This window comes from Chrysemys picta, chromosome 11, assembly GCF_011386835.1.
Source record: "Chrysemys picta bellii isolate R12L10 chromosome 11, ASM1138683v2, whole genome shotgun sequence".
In the NCBI taxonomy this organism is placed as follows: Eukaryota; Metazoa; Chordata; order Testudines; family Emydidae; genus Chrysemys; species Chrysemys picta.
In genome coordinates, this window is record NC_088801.1 from 79,597,916 (window position 1) to 79,616,083 (window position 18,168).

Consider the following 18,168-nt stretch of genomic DNA (forward strand, 5'->3'; position numbering starts at 1 on the left):
GTTGTGAATTCTGCCCCTGATGCCAGCACCACCTGTGCCTGCCCGGTGGAATTAGCAAGCATGTGAATCCAAGACAGTCACTGAAAAGAAGCCTTGCTTCAGAGACAACGACTCAGCATTTGGGGGCAGGAGACAATGGCAGCAATAGGGGAATTACAGCCGGCCATATACGAGCATGGGGTTCAGGTGGGTGCCCCTTTCCCAGCCTTGTCAAACACTGCGCTGCAAGTGAAAATCAGCCACTCACCGTGTCCAAGCCTAGGCAGTGAGCCTCCAGCCCGCTCTGCTCTCGCTCACGTGCCTCGCCAGCCTCCAGGTAGCGCCAACTCTGCCGCCCTTCTTCATTGCTCAGTCGCCAGCGGGTGAGGTCACTCGCAGGTTCTGTTTTATACGGGCCGCCCCTTCTCCGCAAACACCTGGAGAGACCACAGGGAACCAGACAAATCCCGGGCGTGTGACCAAGCATTGCCAGCTCTGAGCATCGGGCAGTCAGTGCCCTGGGACGTGCAGGGCCAGTGCAGACATCTGCTGCAGCATTAGCAATAGACATGGAACCCAGAGAGCTCTGCACTCAGCCACCAGCTGGTTGCCAACACTTAGACTTTGCAAACTTTTCAAAATAACAAGAGGGAAGTGGAAAGTCCTCGGAGCAACAGCTGGGCCAATGTCATTTTGCTTGGCTTTGACCACTCCACACCGTGCTGTCGGAGCAAGCACCTGACAGACCCTCAACCGGTCCCATACAGGGGGGCTACTTCTGACAGCGCTCCCCTTTCTTGGCACCTTCCCACCCCACGCTGTACTCGCAGCAACCAGAGCGCCAAGTTCTAGGAGAGCTTCCCATCGACCCATGTGGCAGCTCTGTCACCTCCCTCCATGCTGGGAGCAGTGGGGCAGTTCATGGATTTAAAATGTCTCTGGATTCCTAAGAGCCCCGGCCCTGGCTGGCGGGTGGGTGCTGCACTGCACAGGCCAGTGACGCCGTGGCACCATGCTGTGCAGCATTACACAGAGCCGTACAGCTCCGAGCACAGGGGCTCGGCCCAACTGCGGCCTCCGGGAGCCGCTGGGACAGAAACAGGCTCCCCAGCTCAGCAGACATGGGCCCACGCGTGCCTGGCAGCGCCAACTCCGCCTCCTCGCCCCCGGCCCTGCCCCGCTGTGCTACTGGCTGGCGGTGCCTCAGCTCTGGCTGCTTGGCAGCAGCGACAGACCCCTCCCTGGCCACCCTGCCAGCCCCACCCCCGCCGGCACAGCATGTGCCCTGGCAGAGAAACCCTTCACAAGCGCGCCAGCTGCCAGGACAGCGCTACCGGCCGGACAGCCGCCCACATGGGAGGGATCCCTGGGCCCGCACCTGGAGCACCATCAGCTGGGACGCTTGGGCTAACCACTCAGCCCACAGCACTGCAGCACCACCCCCTCTACCAGCCCGGCCACAGTTCACCCAGTGCTTAGAGGAGGTCATTAAATCCTTCCCAAACAACTCCAAGAGAAACTTTACAATCTCGTCCCCACGAACCTGCCCCAGGGACCTGTCACATGTCACAAGCATGATTTGAAAACATATAACCATGAACAAAACACCCACTCCAGAGTACACTGGGCAGTGTCCTTTTCCTCAATCTCTCACCTTGCAGTGTGAAAGTTCAACAAACAAAAGTCCCTTTACCCTGCCACTTCCCTCTCCCCCCACCACACCCCACTCACAGTTGTCCTTGGTCAGCGAAGACCTAGAGCGAGGAGTTCACCTCCCACCCCGGGGAGGAGAGGGGAAGCAGCGAGCAATGCCTCAGCTTCCGCTCCACCATCAGCTGCTCGCTCTGCTGTCAGCTGCTTCATTGGCCGCTCACTCCGCCACTGCTTGCTCCTTGGTCAGCCACTCACTCCACCCTCAGCCGCTCAGTCAACTGTTCACTCCACTGTCAGCCGCTCGCTCTGCTGTCGGCCACTCCGCCATCACTCACTCCATCACTGCCCTCTCTGCTGCAACCTCTGGAAGATCTTGAGGTCCCACCGCTTAACACTGCTCTCAGTGATTTCAGCACTTAGTGGGGGAGCCTCACACTAGGACAGTCTCTTTTACCAGAGATCCTGTCCCAGAGCAGAGCTAATGCTTAGACCTGGTTATCAGTGATTTCAGCTCTCGTGATCCACAACAAAAGACTCTCAATTGAGTCTTAATCAGCTCTGTCATTGAACAGTGGAGAGGGGAAGGGTCAAATAGTGTCTAAGACCCTTATGCAGCAACCACACCCCCAAGCAGAAACACCTACTCTTACCCTTTCTCATCTCCTCTTGGCTTTGGCACCCCAACCCCTGCTTAGTGAGTGCAGTTCAGTTGCGGGTGAGCCCCTCAATCAGGGCATGCCAAGTTCTGCTCCCCTTGATTCACACAAGGATAACAACACCTTATTACCCCTGCTCCCAATAACAAAGTGACTTGCAATCTAAAACCAGCCAAAAGTGATCATTTGGACAAAGCAGTTCCATCACGCTGCACACCTAGACAGAGCCGGTGTGTCTACGCAAACAAGGTTAGTTCCTGACATCTTCTCCCCCAGTCCATCATTAGATGTCAGGGGAGAGCTCATTCAGACCCAGCTGACATACCTTGTATTTAGCTGTGACATTGAGTACCTTTCCCAGACGTGAAGAAGAGCTGTGTGTAAGCTGGAAGGCATGTGTCTCTCACCAATAGAAGTTGGTCTAATAAAAGATATTTCCACACCCACTTTGGCACTGTACAGCCAAACAACCAGGAGACAGGTTGTGACACAGTAGGGAGCGGGGCAGATTGACCTGGGGGCTCTTCCCCACTGGTGGGTGGAGACGGCAGGAAAAGTGTGTGTGGGGAGGGGGGCAGCTCGCTCTCCCTAGGGAGTGTCCAGGGGCATGCTCCCTGCTGAATCAAGGGGAATGGCAGCTCCTGTGCTGAGGGGAGGGTGTGCCCCAGGGACAGCAGCCCCGTGGATGGTGCAGCCTGCACGTTAGGAAGGAGAAATCAGGTATGATCAAAGCACTCAAACCACTGTGTCTGTTCCTGCCCGCAGTTAATCCATAGCATTAATGACTATTTACATAGCACCCGGAAAAGCAGAGTCCCTGCCTGGGGGATCTTGCAATCCTGGGCATATGTGTGGTACAGCAGAGAGCCCTAATGCAGCATCTGTCAGCTATTAAACGATTGTAGCTGTTAACCTAGGAGGTCCAATAGCCTCTGTTAAAAATTCAGGGCAGTGTTGTCTCATCTGGCCATGTGATTTGTTTATTTTAAAATAATAAGTTACGTAGCCAAGTTTCTTAACATCTTTAATTACACAAAATCCCAGCAGCATTAAATAATCATCCCCCGGGAACGCAGATGAAAGTGCCAGAAAACGCCAAGAGAGTTTTGCAGAATTTCAGCTGACTGGTCTGCAGCACAGCTGGCCAGCGAATAATGGCAACCATCTGATGGCTGGCTGGCTGACCAGTGATGTCGCAATCCCGCTGCATAACAGCGGGCTGCAAGGGGCTGTCTTGAAATCAAATTAAGCTTCCCAAAGATCTAAAAAGAGTCCCCTGATTTTCATATTCTTCCTCCAAGGCTCAGAATCTTATGAAAAATAAGTGTGCAGCTGTGAGTGAGTTTCAATAGCCAAAGATATGTCCCACTGCTACTTCTTCCCACCTAAGCCTGAGAAGGGAGTTGCTGAGGGGAGGCCTTGGGAGCTGGATGTGGGAGTTGTAGGGGGTGGGGGGTGAGGGAACCCCTACTGCCAACCCCAAGCATTAATAAACCCCACGATTGGCCCCAAAAGAAGAGGGTTTTTGGAAAAGATGTTTCCCAGTCTGGCTGCTGGTTTGTGAATTCCCTGGCCACACATGCCACATGGAGACAATCACAGATGGGAAATTCAATCTGAGAACACCTACAAAAGGTGCATCTGCACAAATGCAGGCCACAGCCCCCTACACAGCCGCCCCTTCCTCCTCCAGCCCACCGCCCTCTCCAGCTCCCCAGTGCGGCACCGCCAGGCTTAAAAACCAGGAGCGATTTACAAAAGAAAAATGGTTCAGGGTTTTCATATTTCCCATTTATAGCTTATAGAATTTAAGTCCAGATTGGGCCTTCCTCTGAACCATCGGGGATTGGCCACAGCTGGAGACGGGACCCCAGACAGGGGGGACCAGCGCTCTGAGCTCCTGTATAAGTCAAGCTCTTACATTTCATCCAGTTACCCCTGCTTTGAGCCCAGTGACTTTAATTAGACTAAAGCATTTCTGTCCTCAGGAGACTAAACTGTTGTGAGCCACAAGCAGAGACCAGGAGAGCGCGAGGCCCCTGCAATGGGGTGGACATGCCCAGATGATACCAGCAGGCGATCCCGGCCTCACGCTTCCAAGGAAGGTGACACCCTCCACCCCCATGCTCCCTGCCAGTCTGACCCGGGGAAAATTCCTTCCTAACCCCAAATGTGGTAATCAGTCTGACCCCAAGAATGTGAACGAGGCACACCAGCCGGGCGTCTCGAAAGAGGGTTCTCAGAACACTGGTCCACCACATCCTGTGTCCTGTCTCCAGCTCTGGCCAATCCCTGATGCTTCAGAAAGAAAAAATCCAGATTACGATTGTGCATGGAGAAGTAAATATCTTCCTGATCCCTGCAGGTGAAGGGTGAAGCCTTGAAGCATGAGATTTTATTAGAGTCAGTGTCATAATGCAGAGCTGCAAGTGTTATGAGCATGTTCGGGGCAATGCAGATAATCCTGTTCTCCCCGTGGCTCATGAAAGAAGCTTCACTCACCCCAGAGCCAGGGGAGGAGTGAGACAGTCACCCAGACTGAACACCCCCCATCCTCTTATCAACACACCACAGCACCTGTGCCAGAAACTGGATTAATTGGATCCGGAAAATGTTCATCTAGTCTCAGACTCCAAGCCACGGTGATTCGATCCTCCGGGGGTGAGCCATGCGGCTGCACTAGGCTCACGTTTCCCGGCGCTTCTGCATAGCCATGAAGGCTAGAAACTTCCCTGTGCATTCAAATGGAAGCTGAGATTCCCATGTAATGAATCGCCTCCAGGGCTGGGCTGGGAGTCAAAAGGAAATGTCATGGGCCTGGTAATGAAGCCACGAGGGCGGACAGCCCTGCCAACGCTGGCTCCTCCAGCCTCCTGCTTCACGTCCACAGCAGCTCCTGCAGCCACCCTTTGTCTCCAGCCAGCAGGGAAGGGGTCTGTGTCTCCATTGCCTCCCTTGCCTGGCACCATGAACAGAAGCAGCCTCTGCTGGGGGTGGGTGGGGGGCAGGGGGCTGCCAGTGGCCATGGCCCCCTGCAGCACTGGCATGACAGCAACCTCTAGCAGCTGACGCGGGAATTGCAGGTGGCTTGGGCAGATCCCCAAGGAGTGCAGGGCCCCCCAAAACCAGCCCCAACCCCTGCACTGTGACTCATCGGCGGGGCTGCCAAAGCTGAGGCTGTCCGGCTGGTCTTAGAATCATAGAATCATAGAATATCAGAGTTGGAAGGGACCTCAAGAGGTCATCTAGTCCAACCCCCTGCTCAAAGCAGGACCAATTCCCAGCTAAATCATCCCAGCCAGGGCTTTGTCAAGCCGGGCCTTAAAAACCTCCAAGGAAGGAGACTCCACCACCTCCCTAGGTAACGCATTCCAGTGTTTCACCACCCTCCTAGTGAAATAGTTTTTCCTGATATCCAACCTGGACCTCCCCCACCGCAACTTGAGACCATTGCTCCTTGTTCTGTCATCTGCCACCACTGAGAACAGCCGAGCTCCATCCTCTTTGGAACCCCCCTTCAGGTAGTTGAAGGCTGCTATCAAATCCCCCCTCATTCTTCTCTTCTGGAGACTAAACAATCCCAGTTCTCTCAGCCTCTCCTCATAAGTCATTTGCTCCAGACCCCTAATCATTTTTGTTGCCCTCCGCTGGACTCTTTCCAATTTTTCCACATCCTTCTTGTAGTGTGGGGCCCAAAACTGGACACAGTATTCCAGATGAGGCCTCACCAATGTCGAATAAAGGGGAACTATCACGTTCCTCGATCTGCTGGCAATGCCCCTACTTATACAGCCCAAAATGCCGTTAGCCTTCTTGGCAACAAGAGCACACTGTTGACTCATATCCAGCTTCTCGTCCACTGTGACCCCTAGGTCCTTTTCAGCAGAACTGCTACCTAGCCATTCGGTCCCTAGTCTGTAGCAGTGCATGGGATTCTTCCGTCCTAAGTGCAGGACTCTGCACTTGTCCTTGTTGAACCTCATCAGGTTTTTTTCTGCCCAATCCTCTAATTTGTCCAGGTCCCTCTGTATCCGATCCCTACCCTCTAGTGTATCTACCACGCCTCCTAGTTTAGTGTCATCTGCAAACTTGCTGAGAGTGCAGTCCACACCATCCTCCAGATCATTAATAAAGATATTAAACAAAACCGGCCCCAGGACCGACCCTTGGGGCACTCCACTTGAAACCGGCTGCCAACTAGACATGGAGCCATTGATCACTACCCGTTGAGCCCGACGATCTAGCCAGCTTTCTATCCACCTTACAGTCCATTCATCCAGCCCATACTTCTTTAACTTGGCGGCAAGAATACTGTGGGAGACAGTATCAAAAGCTTTGCTAAAGTCAAGAAATAACACATCCACTGCTTTCCCCTCATCCACAGAGCCAGTTATCTCATCATAGAAGGCAATTAGGTTAGTCAGGCACGACTTCCCCTTCGTGAATCCATGCTGACTGTTCCTGATCACTTTCTTCTTGCTTCACTCCCCGCCCCTTCCCACCCTGCCAGCCACTGCCCTGGGGTTCCACGCTGCCTGGCACACAACGGGCAGGTCAGACAGATCACCTGAGCCCAGCACTGCACCAGCCCTGTGAGCTAGCTGCAGCCCCCCAAAATGTGCCAGAGGCCTGCGGGGGCTGGGTAGGTGACAGGCAGGGCTCCCAGGGTACCCATCACACCCCGTGCCCATGCACTGCACTAAGAAATGGCAGTGCCTCGTGAGGCCCAGGCACCGGGGGGGCTTGGGGTGCGCTGTCAGATCCACTGCCCTGCACTGCAAAGCTCCCTCTTCACCGAGCACAGGAGGTGACTTCCTCAGTCCTCACAACCCACAGCGTTCAAGTCACAGGTCAGCCCCCAAAATCATGAGATCGGCTTTTAAAAAGCGTTTGATTTTCAAGCTAATAAATGGGGGGTTCTCTATTTGCCTTCTGATTTTGACCCTTTTAGGGTGCCCCTGAATGACATTGCCCAGCTTCTCACAACCATGTGGGCTAGAAACTTCCTTGTTTTTTGTAACGACAGCTGAGATTCTCCTGCCATCCCATGAGCCTGGGAGCAGAAGCTCTGAGAAAGACACCGGTTATTACGAGATTCATAATCAAATCAGGAGACATCGCTTTATTGCCTGTTTTCGTTGGAGAAGGCAGAACTGGCACCACAAAAATGCTACAGAGGAGCCACTGAAAAGTAAATAGCCAAACACAATCCCATTCTACCCAAAGTCACTGAATCCAAACACAGGCTCACAGGAGCCATGGGAGTTCACCAAAGCTGCTATGAATCAGGAGTGGGTGTTAATGAACTGTATGTCCTTGAGTTCCAAGAGGTGACCTTTTCCTGAGTCTGTGTTGGGAACGAGTGGTCCTGTGACCATGGCGATGAGGAAAAGCAGGCTGTTGTTTGGAGAAGGAGCATCACTTGGCTGAGGCAGAGAACTCTATCCAGCACTGCTGTGCTATCCCCAGGGACACAGACCCAGTGTGGTGGCCAGGTTTGCTCATGGAGGTTAACGCAGTAATTTATCCATAGATTCATAGATCTCAAGGCCAGAAGGGACCACGGTGATCATCTCCTCTGACTTCCTGCATAGCACAGGCCAGAGAACTTCCCCCAAGTAATTCCTACAGCAGATCTGTTAGATAAACAGCCAATCTTGGTAAGCTGTTCCAGTGGTTACATACTCTCACTGTTCAAAATTGACCCCTTCTTTCCAGTCTGAATCTGTCTGGCTTCAGCTTCCAGCCACTGGAGCCTGTTAGACCTTTCTCTGCTAGACTGAGGAGGCCATTATTAAATATTGGCTAAACAACCAGAGGAGCTAATGAACAGGAGCAGCAAACGGGGGCGTTGTGAGGGAGTTTAGAAAGGGAACATGAGAGCCAGATACCCCAACATACATATTTTAAACTTAGGTCAATAACGCCCCGCCCAACCCCCCCCCCTGCAAGAATAAAAATACTGGGGGGAGCAGTCCAGCCGCAGGGTGGGGGCTAGTCAGTTTATTGCACTGAATGCAGCATGTACAATTACCTACCTTGTGGGCAGGTGGCATGTGTGTGCATTCAGTGCAAGCAACCCATGGCCTCCAGAGACACAGTATGGGCTCTTGAGCCAGAAATGGCTGAACTGGAGGAGCTAAGGGAGACAGAGAGGTACATAGATAAGACTCTCAGGGACACAGTAGACCAGTCCCACCGACCGCCTGACAGCCTCTGTGCTGTTGAGGAAGACAAAGGTCTTGGGGAAGGAGAACATCTAACTGGAGCAGAGGGAAACGATCCCATAATTGGGATGCTCCTTCCAGATGATGTCATGGTGTCCTCTTGCATGGAGGATACCTCTCCGAGGGAGGAAAGTCCAGTTAATAGGAAGAGACAGGTAGTAGTAATGGGGGATTTGATTGTTGGAAATATAGATAGCTGGGTTTGTAATGGCTGGGAGAACTGCATGGTGAATTGTCAGCTGGATGCAAAGGTTGCAGGCCTCTTGAGTCATCTAGATAGACTGATGTGCAGTTCTTGGGAAGAGCTGGTGATTGTGGGATATTCGTCACCAGTGACATAGGGAAAGGTAAGAAAGAGGTCCTGGAGGCCAAATGTAGGCTGCTAAGAAGAGATTAAAGTCCAGGATCTCCATAGGCGCATGCTCTGAAACACTTTCAGTTCCATGCGCAGGGCCAGTTAGACAGGCAGAACTGCAGGGTGTCAATGCATAGATGAGACGATGGTGTAGGGAGGAGGGGTTTAGATTTGTTAGGAACTGGGGAACCTTTTGGGAAGGAGGAGCCTATACAGGAAGGATGGGCTCCACCTAAACCAAACTGGAGCCGGACTGCTGGCATGTAAAATTAAAAAGGACATAGAGGAGTTTGCAAACTAAGGGCTGGGGGAAAGCTGACAGGTGCGGAGGATCACACAGGTCAGACAGGCACATACTAAGGGGTGTATCTATTCATGGGGAGCCTCTATATCCTAGTAAAGAGGAGAGGATAGAGATTGATAATGTACAGGTAGGAGCAGAAGAGAAAAACTCAAACAGAAAAGAGTCCCATTCAATTACACCACATGAAGGCAGACAACAAAATATTGACAGATTTTATAAGTGCTTGTATACAAGTGCTAGAAGTAGAAAGGCTAAGATGGGTGAAGTTGAGTGCCTGGTATTCAATGGGGATATTGATATAATAGGCACCACAGAAACGTGGTTGAACAATGATAATCAGTGGGACACAGTTAATACCCAGGTACAAAATACATAGAAGTGACAGAGTAGATCACCCGCAGGGGGAGAAGGGCGGCTCTATGTCAGAAAGAAAGCAGAGTCAAGTATAGTAAAAATCTTCAATGAATCAAACTGTACCACAGACTCTCTATAGCTAGAAATTCCATGCTTGACTAAGAAGAGAATAGCAGTAGGAATATTCTACCAACACCTGACCAGGATGCTGCAGGTGACTGTGAAATGCTCAGGGAGATTAGAGGCTATAAAACCCCCCAGAAAAACCAATAATAATGGGGGATTTAAACTATCCCCATATTGACAGGGAACAGGTCACCTCAGGATGGGATGTAGAGATCAAACTTCTAGACACCATTAATGACTGCTGCTTGGAGCAGCTAGTCCTGGAACCCACAAGGGGAGAGGCAATTCTTGATCTAGTCCTAAGTGGAGCACAGGGTCTGGTCCAAGAGGTTAATATAGCTGGACCGCTCAATAATAGCGACCATAATGTAATTCATTCCTAATAGGAGGAGAAATACCAAAGAAACCCACTACATTAGCATGTAACTTCCAAAAGGGGAACTACACCAACGTGAGGAAGCGAGTTACATGGAAATTCAAAGGAACAGTCCCAAGAGTAAAATGCCTGTAAGCTGCATGGAAACGATTTAAAAACACCATAACAGAGGCTCACACTAAATGTGAACTCCCAATAAAAAAAAGTAAGAGGCTCAAAGAAATGCCACCGTGGCTAAACAGCAGAGTGAAAAAGGTGGTTAGAGGCATTAAAAATGGAAAGACATACCCTGCTGAGGGAAATAGAAAGGAGCACACACTCTGGCAAGTCAAGTATAAACGTACACAGTAACTCCTCACTTAACGGTGTAGTTCTGTTCCTGAAAAATGCGACTTTAAGCGAAACGATGTCAAGCGAATCCAATTTCCCTATAAGAATGAATGTAAATGGGGGGTTAGGTTCCAGGGAAATTTTTTTGCCATACAGTACAGTGCAGTACTATAGCTGGGAGGTGCCCCCGCCTTACCCCACACAGGCACAGCCCATTGGCACTAGAGACAATGAGGCAGGCAAGGAGGCTGAAGGTGCTGTAGACTAGAAGCACACTGCACAGCACCAGTGGCAGCTTTCCCTACTCTGCAAGCACCAGGGGCGGGGGGCTCAACCCTCGGCCCGCCCACTGCACCCCTTCCCCAAACCCCCACCCTTAACCCGCCTCTTCTTCCCCCCTCCCCCTTTACTCCACACACCGCGTCCTCCCCCTTCCCTCCCCTGCCTCCTGCCCGTGGCAATCAGCTGGCTTGCGGTGTTCAGGAGGCAGGAGGGAGGGGGAGCCTGCGCGCGGAGTCCTCGCTCCTCCCCCCTCCCTCCTGAACGCCGCAAGCTAGCTGATTGCCACGGGCAGGAGGCGGGGGGAGGAGGGGGAAGACGCTGATCCGCGGGGTCTGCCGGCGGGCAGGAGGCGCTGGTGGGGGACATAGGGGAGCTGATGGGGGGCTGCCAGCTGTGGACAAAGCAGGCAGCCAAACGACGTTATAGCGAAGCACTGCACAACTTTAAATGGAGCATGTTCTGTAACTGAGCAGGGACGTAAGATCGAAACGACGTTAAGCGAGAGGACGTTAAGTGGGGAGTTACTGTACCAAAACACCTGCCCAGAAGAGTACAGGACTAAAATCAGACTCTTTGATAAGACTGATGTATTGGGATTTGATTTCTTATTGCTTGTTAAGTTCTAATATTCTATGCTACATCCATTCTCTTAAACCTTGTAAATACTATCCTGTAGCCAGCATTTTTACGTTCTGTCATTCAAATTTAAAAACTAAATAACCATTTTAGTAATCAATCGGATCGATTTCTAAGGATTCTGAAATCTGTTCTTTAGCTAAGGAACCAAGCTCCAAAGAACCCCAAGCAAGGGGATGTTACAGTGGCTAAACCATTGTGTATTCAATGCCACAGCTAATCTTCCACTCATACAGTGACCTCAGTGACTTCCACAGACTGTAGCAATACTGAGTCATACCCTAAATTACCAAAGATGGGGGATTTGCGGTATGGTCAGTGTAGCAGGGTGGAAGGGGTTAAAGCTGTGGTTGGCACAGCTAGGCTGGGGCTGGTGCGAGCACTTTGGGTGAGTCCCAAGGGAAGGTGGAGGCCGAGGAGCAGCACCCCACCAGGCCGGAGGTCCAAACTGAGCAGACATCTCACCCAGCTAGCGCAACTCAGCTGTGCGCACCCCACCGGATGGGTTAGCGGCACCCCTGGAGGTGGGGGAAGGGATTGTGCATTGTTTTTTCACCGTTGCTGTTGAATTCCTTTCAGTTCCCATCCCATCAGCCTGTTGGTCCGTTCCCTGGCCTAATATCCTTCCATGTGGATGGTCTCAGAACTCCTGTGTGTGCACTTGGGTCTTTGGCTCAGGTGCTGCCGGAAACACATAAGCAAAGGGGGATCTAATGCCTGACCCAGAGAGGAGTAGGTGCAGGCTCGCTACCTTAGGACAACTACCAGCCCTTGTGCCCAGTGCCAGGGAAGGGTGGGCTCAATCTCACCATGTGAGCTGCTGCCTCTGGTGGATTTGGCACAAGCATGTTGGGAGGGGCAGCATGTCTCAGTGCTGCCCCAGGAGCAGCTGACTCTCAGTGGGACAGCCTGGTTCCTGGCTCCTTGGGACTGAGCGGTGCCAGCCCTCTACCTAGCAGAGGTCACTTCCCTCGCTGTGCCAGTTCCGCTGCCAAGTCCAGCACACTGGGGGCAGGGGGTGTCAAGGCACCGCAGGCTCCCTGCCCCTGCCTGCCGGCTCCCTGCCCAGGCGTGGGAGTAATGGCAATGCCCGTTTATCCCTTGTGCAGGACACAGGGTGGCTTATGATTGAGCCCTGAATTGCTATGTTGTTCCAAGCCCATTTAGTGTGGGATAGAGACCCAGCGCCTATAGTGTCCCACTGGAATTGTCTCCGACCCCATGTCTGATTGACACACACACACTACCCCTTGCCGTACAGCACCGCACACACTGGCTATCGGGCAGGCACTTTTCACACACACCCAGTCCCACACATTGCCTCTCCCCCCATTTTGTCCTTTTCAGTTTGGCAAATATTGATATTTTAGACAGGCTGAGGGTCGCTGACCAGCCCCAGGGATGTGCTCATGAGCTCCTCCACTGGTGCAGGAGGATAAGAACACCCCCACCCCTGCGTAGAATAGCCAGGCCTTGGGTTCAGGGTACAGTGGGTGGAGCCTTGACTCCTGACAGCCCATCATATTGTCTAGTGCCCAGGAGGTGCAATTTATTCTGGTGTAGGCCAGTAGCCACGTACTATCCCACAACAGCATAAGGAGGAAGCAGGGAGGGATTGTGACTCGGAGGGGTGTGTGACGGGGTGCTCAACCCTGACCAGCCTTGAAAGAGTTAATGAGGCTGAAAAGGGGGTCAATTAACTTGATAGGCTACACCTGAGGGGAACTGGGCTGGATAAGCAACCCCTGACTGGGAGGAGAGCCCAGCTGAGAAGAAACGGGTGGGGTATGCTAAAGCCAGGCAGGCTGCAGCAGACAGAGGCTGCAGTGTGGAGCTCTGACGTCACTCTCCAGCCTTGGCGAGGGAAAGGAGGAAACCATGGGGAGACCAGCAGCTCTGGAATCCCAGCCCTGAGGGAAGGGCGTACCCAGACGAGGGTGGAGAAAGAGCCTGGCAGAGGTGAAGTAGGAGCAGCCCAGGGAAACAGTAGCAAGGTTTGGGATTGTGCAGACCTCAGCTACCGGTTATAGGGTCCCTGGGCTGGACCCCAGAGTAGAGGGGAAGGCCTGGGTTCCCCTACCAGCCACTGAGGGAAGTGGCCCAGTCTGGTCAGTGGGGCAGAAGACTTCCTAGGACAATCGTCCAGTGGGACTTTGCTACCCCAGAAGGGCATGACCATAGTGACCTGGCTGGAGGGCTGAGTCACAAAGAAGGAGTACCGTGAGTCCCAGAGAGAGAGAGAGAGAGAGACCACGAGGTTAGGAAAGGGGCGTCGGACCTAAGTGCAGCTAATCCCCAGACGCGGCCACAAGGAGGTGCCCCGGCAGTGAGTGTATCCTGTGGCAGGGTGTCTGAGTGGCAGCACCTCCTGGGGCTGCTTCTGGGCCAGTGCAGCGAATACACCACCCCTTGTTCGGGGCTGTGCCCAAGCCACAAACTAGCTTTAGATATATGCTCCCAAAAGGGTCACTTCCTTACTCCCCAAGCCAGACCCCATAAAAGACCATCTTACCCCTGATGAGCCTCACTGAAAGCAAGTGTGAGTCAAAGTGACTCAGTCTGGCCTGTTCCTTTCACTGGAGCTGCCCAGATTTCCACTGCTGCATTTCTGAAGTCAGTGCTGGCTGCCGTGTGTGTACTTTCCTTGGAGACACCAGAATTTCTCGGGTACCTGAATTTCCCTGGTCTCCACCATACAAAACAGAAATCTGTGTCTGTTACCCTAACCTGTCTGAATAAATAATGGAGATATCCCATCTCCTAGAACTGGAAGGGACCCTGAAAGGTCATTGAGTCCAGCCCCCTGCCTTCACTAGCAGGACCAAGTACTGATTTTGCCCCAGATGGACACAAATCATCATCTTCTCCACCAGTCAGTAGAATTCCTCTTGTGTTTCCAGATTTTCCTGTAACTGTACTATCTTGTTTGTACAGTTGGCTGACTCTAGCTGAGGGTGCTACAGTTACATGCCAACACCTATAATCTACAGAATGGGAACAGCTGTGGCTTTTGACTGAACATTTCTTTATGGTTTCAGCTATGCCAACACAAAGCCCCATCGAAAATAGTGTGGTTTTGTGGTCTCTACAAAGATAATAATTAAACTTCCCATGGCATTATCTCAGCAATGGTTCTCTCCACAGGAAGCTGCGATGGAGAAATTCATCCATCTAGCAAAGAAGCAAATAATGGAGAGGGCTATATGGCCAGTAACATTTTAATGTCAAATTAAACATTGGGAAGCCCCATGGGTGTGCTTTGGACCAATATGAGAGTGTGAGCTTTTGCCCCAAATGAGCGTCTCCTTGGCACAAAGACACACACGTTTCTCAAAGCCGGCCAAAATAATAGTAAGTGGCATCGGCAAAGAAGCAAATCCTAGGCGTACTATAATGAGCATCCACGCTGCTGTGCAATACAAACTAAACCATAGGGCTAGATGCAAAATGGGTGGTGACAGGTTTCTTTAAGCACAGTTTACATTAGTAATTTCCTATGCCTTAAAGTGAGTCAGTCATAATCTCCATGTGGATTGCCTCTCTTCTGAGACAGAGCACTTTCTGAGGCCTGGTCTACACTACGAGTTTAGGTCGACTTTAGCAGCGTTAAATCGAATTAAGCCTGGACACGTTCACACGACGAAGCCCTTTCTTTCGACTTAAGGGGCCCTTTAAACCGGTTTCTTTACTCCACCTCCGACGAGGGGATTAGCGATAAAATCGGCCTTAGCGGGTCAGAATTGGGGTCGTGTGGACGGAATTCGACGTTATTGGCCTCTGGGAGCTATCCCACAGTGCTTCATTGTGACCGCTCTGGACAGCACTCTCAACTCAGATGCACTGACCAGGTAGACAGGAAAAGCCCCACGAACGTTTGAATTTCACTTCCTGTTTGCCCAGCGTGGAGAGCACAGATGACCACGCAGAGCTCATCAGCACAGGTAACTGTGATGGAGTCCCAGGATCGCAAAAGAGCTCCAGCATGGACCGAACGGGAGGTACAGGATCTGCTTGCCATATGGGGAGATGAATCAGTGCTAGCTGAATTCCGTAGCAGTAAAAGAAATGGCAAAATATTAGAAAAGGTCTCCAAGACCATGAAGGACAGAGGCCATAACAGGGACGCACAGCAGTGCCGCGTGAAAATTAAGGAGCTAAGGCAAGCCTACCACAAAGCCAGAGAGGCAAACGGAAGGTCCGGGGCACAGCCGGAAACATGCCGCTTCTCCGCGGAGCTGCATGCCATTCTAGGGGGTGCAGCCACCACTACCCCAACCGTGTGCTATGACTCCTTCATTGGAGAAACACACAGGGAAGAGGGTTCGGGGTACGAGGAAAAGGAGGATGAAGATAATGTGGATAGCTCACAGCAGCAAGGTAAAAGCAAGTATGTTTAATGATTAATGATTAATTTGCCCTGGCAATCGCGGCCAGTACAGCTACTGGAAAAGTCTGTTAACGTGTATGGGGATGGAGCAGAAATCCTCCAGGGACATCTCCAGAAAGCTCTCCTTCATGTACTCCCAAAGCCTTTGCAAAAGGTTTCTGGGGAGGGCTGCCTTATCCCGTCCACCATGGTAGGACACTTTACCACGCCAGGCCAGTAGCACGTAGTCTGGAATCATTGTATAACAAAGCATGGCAGCGTATGGTCCCGGTGTTTGCTGGCATGCAGACAACATCCATTCCTTATCTCCCTTTGTTATCCTCAGGCGAGTGATATCATTCACGGTCACCTGGTTGAAATGGGGTGATTTTATTAAGGGGACATTCAGAGGTGCCCATTCCTGCTCTGCTGAACAGAAATGTTCCCCGCTGTTAGCCACGCGGTGGGGGGAGGGGTGAAGTGATCATCCCAGAGAATTGGGTGTTGGGAGGGAGGGGGGGTTAGTTGGGTTTGTGCTGCATGTTAACCCGGGAACCGCAGCCCCTCCTTTTACATTGCAAACCCATTTTAAATGGCCAACCCAACGGGTGCTTGGTATGGGAAATGAGGGCGCTACAGTTTGAAACCATTCCCACATGTTAAGAAGGTGAAAAAAGCCAAAAGACTGTGGCTTTCCATGGCTGCCTGCAAGCTGAAATCTGTTGCCTGGCACTGCATGAGTGATCTCTCACATCAAACCGGCATTGGCATTAAGGGGTAGGCTGGGTCCCCAAGGATAACCATAGGCATTTCAACATCCCCAACGGTTATTTTCTGGTCCGGGAAGAAAGTCGCTTCCATTTCAGCAAAACCATCCACTGTGGCCTGCACGTTTCCCAGAGTCACTACCCTTGAGATCACCAGGTCTTTCATTGCCCTGGCAACTTGGATCACAGCAGCCCCCACAGTAGATTTGCCCACTCCAAATTGATTCCCGACTGACCGGTAGCTGTCTGGCGTTGCAAGCTTCCACAGGGCTATCGCCACTCGCTTCTCAACTGTGAGGGCTGCTCTCATCCTGGTATTCTGGCGCTTCAGGGCAGGGGAAAGCAAGTCACAAAGTTCCATGAAAGTGCCCTTATGCATGCGAAAGTTTCGCAGCCACTGGGAATCGTCCCACACCTGCAGCACGATGCGGTCCCACCAGTCTGTGCTTGTTTCCCGGTCCCAGAATCGGCAGGAACCTGCCCCAGTAACACCATGATTTGCACACTGCTGGGGCCTGTACTTTGTGAGAGGTCTATGTCCATGTCAATTTCCTCATCACTCTCGTCGCCGCGCTGCAATCGCCTCCTCGGCTGGTCCTGGTTTTGCTTTGACATGTCCTGGCTCTGCAAATACTTCAGGACAATGCGCATGGTGTTCATAGTGCTCATAATTGCCGCGGTGATCTGAGCGGGCTCCATGATCCCAGTGCTATGGCGTCTGGTCTGAAAAAAGGCGCGAAACTAGTATCTGACTGAAGGAGGGAGGGAGGGAGGGGCGAGTGACGACATGGCATACAGGTACAGGGAATTAAAATCAATAAAGGTGGCTGTACATCAGGGAGAAACACAAACAATTGTCACACAGAATGGCCCCCCCCAAAGATTGACCTCAAAACCCTGGGTTTAGCAGGCCGTTGATTTCACGGGGGGAGGGGGAAGCAAATGAATACAGAACAAATCTATTTTTTACATCTTAAGCTGGCAGACGACGGTGCAGCATGACTGATAGCCCTCGTCATCTTCTGGGTGCTTGGCAGAAAATACTGGGCGCTTGGCAGAAAATAGCATACTACCACTGATAGCCATCATCGTCGAGACTGCCCAGGTGCCCATGAATGACAGCCACTGCAGTACCACGACGACGGATATCAATCGTAATATACCATCTTCTACCAAAAGGCAAGGGGCTGCTGCTGTGTGCAATGCAGCCCCACGTCTGCCAGCACCCAGATCGCCGATGAAGGCTACCAGTCATACTGCACCATCTACTGCCAAAAGGCAATTAGCTGCTGCTGTGTAGCAATGCAGTACCACGTCTGTCGTCACCCAGAGGACATATGGTGACGGTGAGCTGAGCTGAGCGGGCTCCATGCTTGGCGTGGTATGTTGTCTGCACAGGTAACCCAGGTAAAAAGGTGCGAATCGATTGTCTGCCGTTGCTCTGACGGAGAGGGAGGTGCCTGACGACATGTACCCAGAACCCCCCGCGACACTGTTTTCCATCATTCAGTCACACAGGATCTCAACACAGAATTCCAATGGGCGGCGGAGACTGTGGGAACTGTGGGATAGCTACCCATAGTGCAACACTCTGGAACTCGATGCTAGCCTTGGTACTGTGGACGCGGTCCGCCGACTTCATGCACTTAGAGCATTTTATGTGGGGACACACACAATCGGTTGTATACAACCAATTTCTATAAAACTGGCTTCTATAAATTCGACCTAATTTCGTAGTGTAGACATACCCTGAAAGA

The 18,168-nt window shown here is 51.9% G+C and overlaps 1 protein-coding gene across 3 annotated transcripts in view; it reads left to right on the forward strand.

Annotated features, from left to right (window-relative positions):
• The window catches only part of LOC135972145 (microtubule-associated protein 2-like), a 957,474-nt gene that overhangs the window by 336,401 nt on the left and 602,905 nt on the right, over positions 1-18,168 (forward strand). The gene's annotated exons all lie outside the window — the stretch shown is intronic.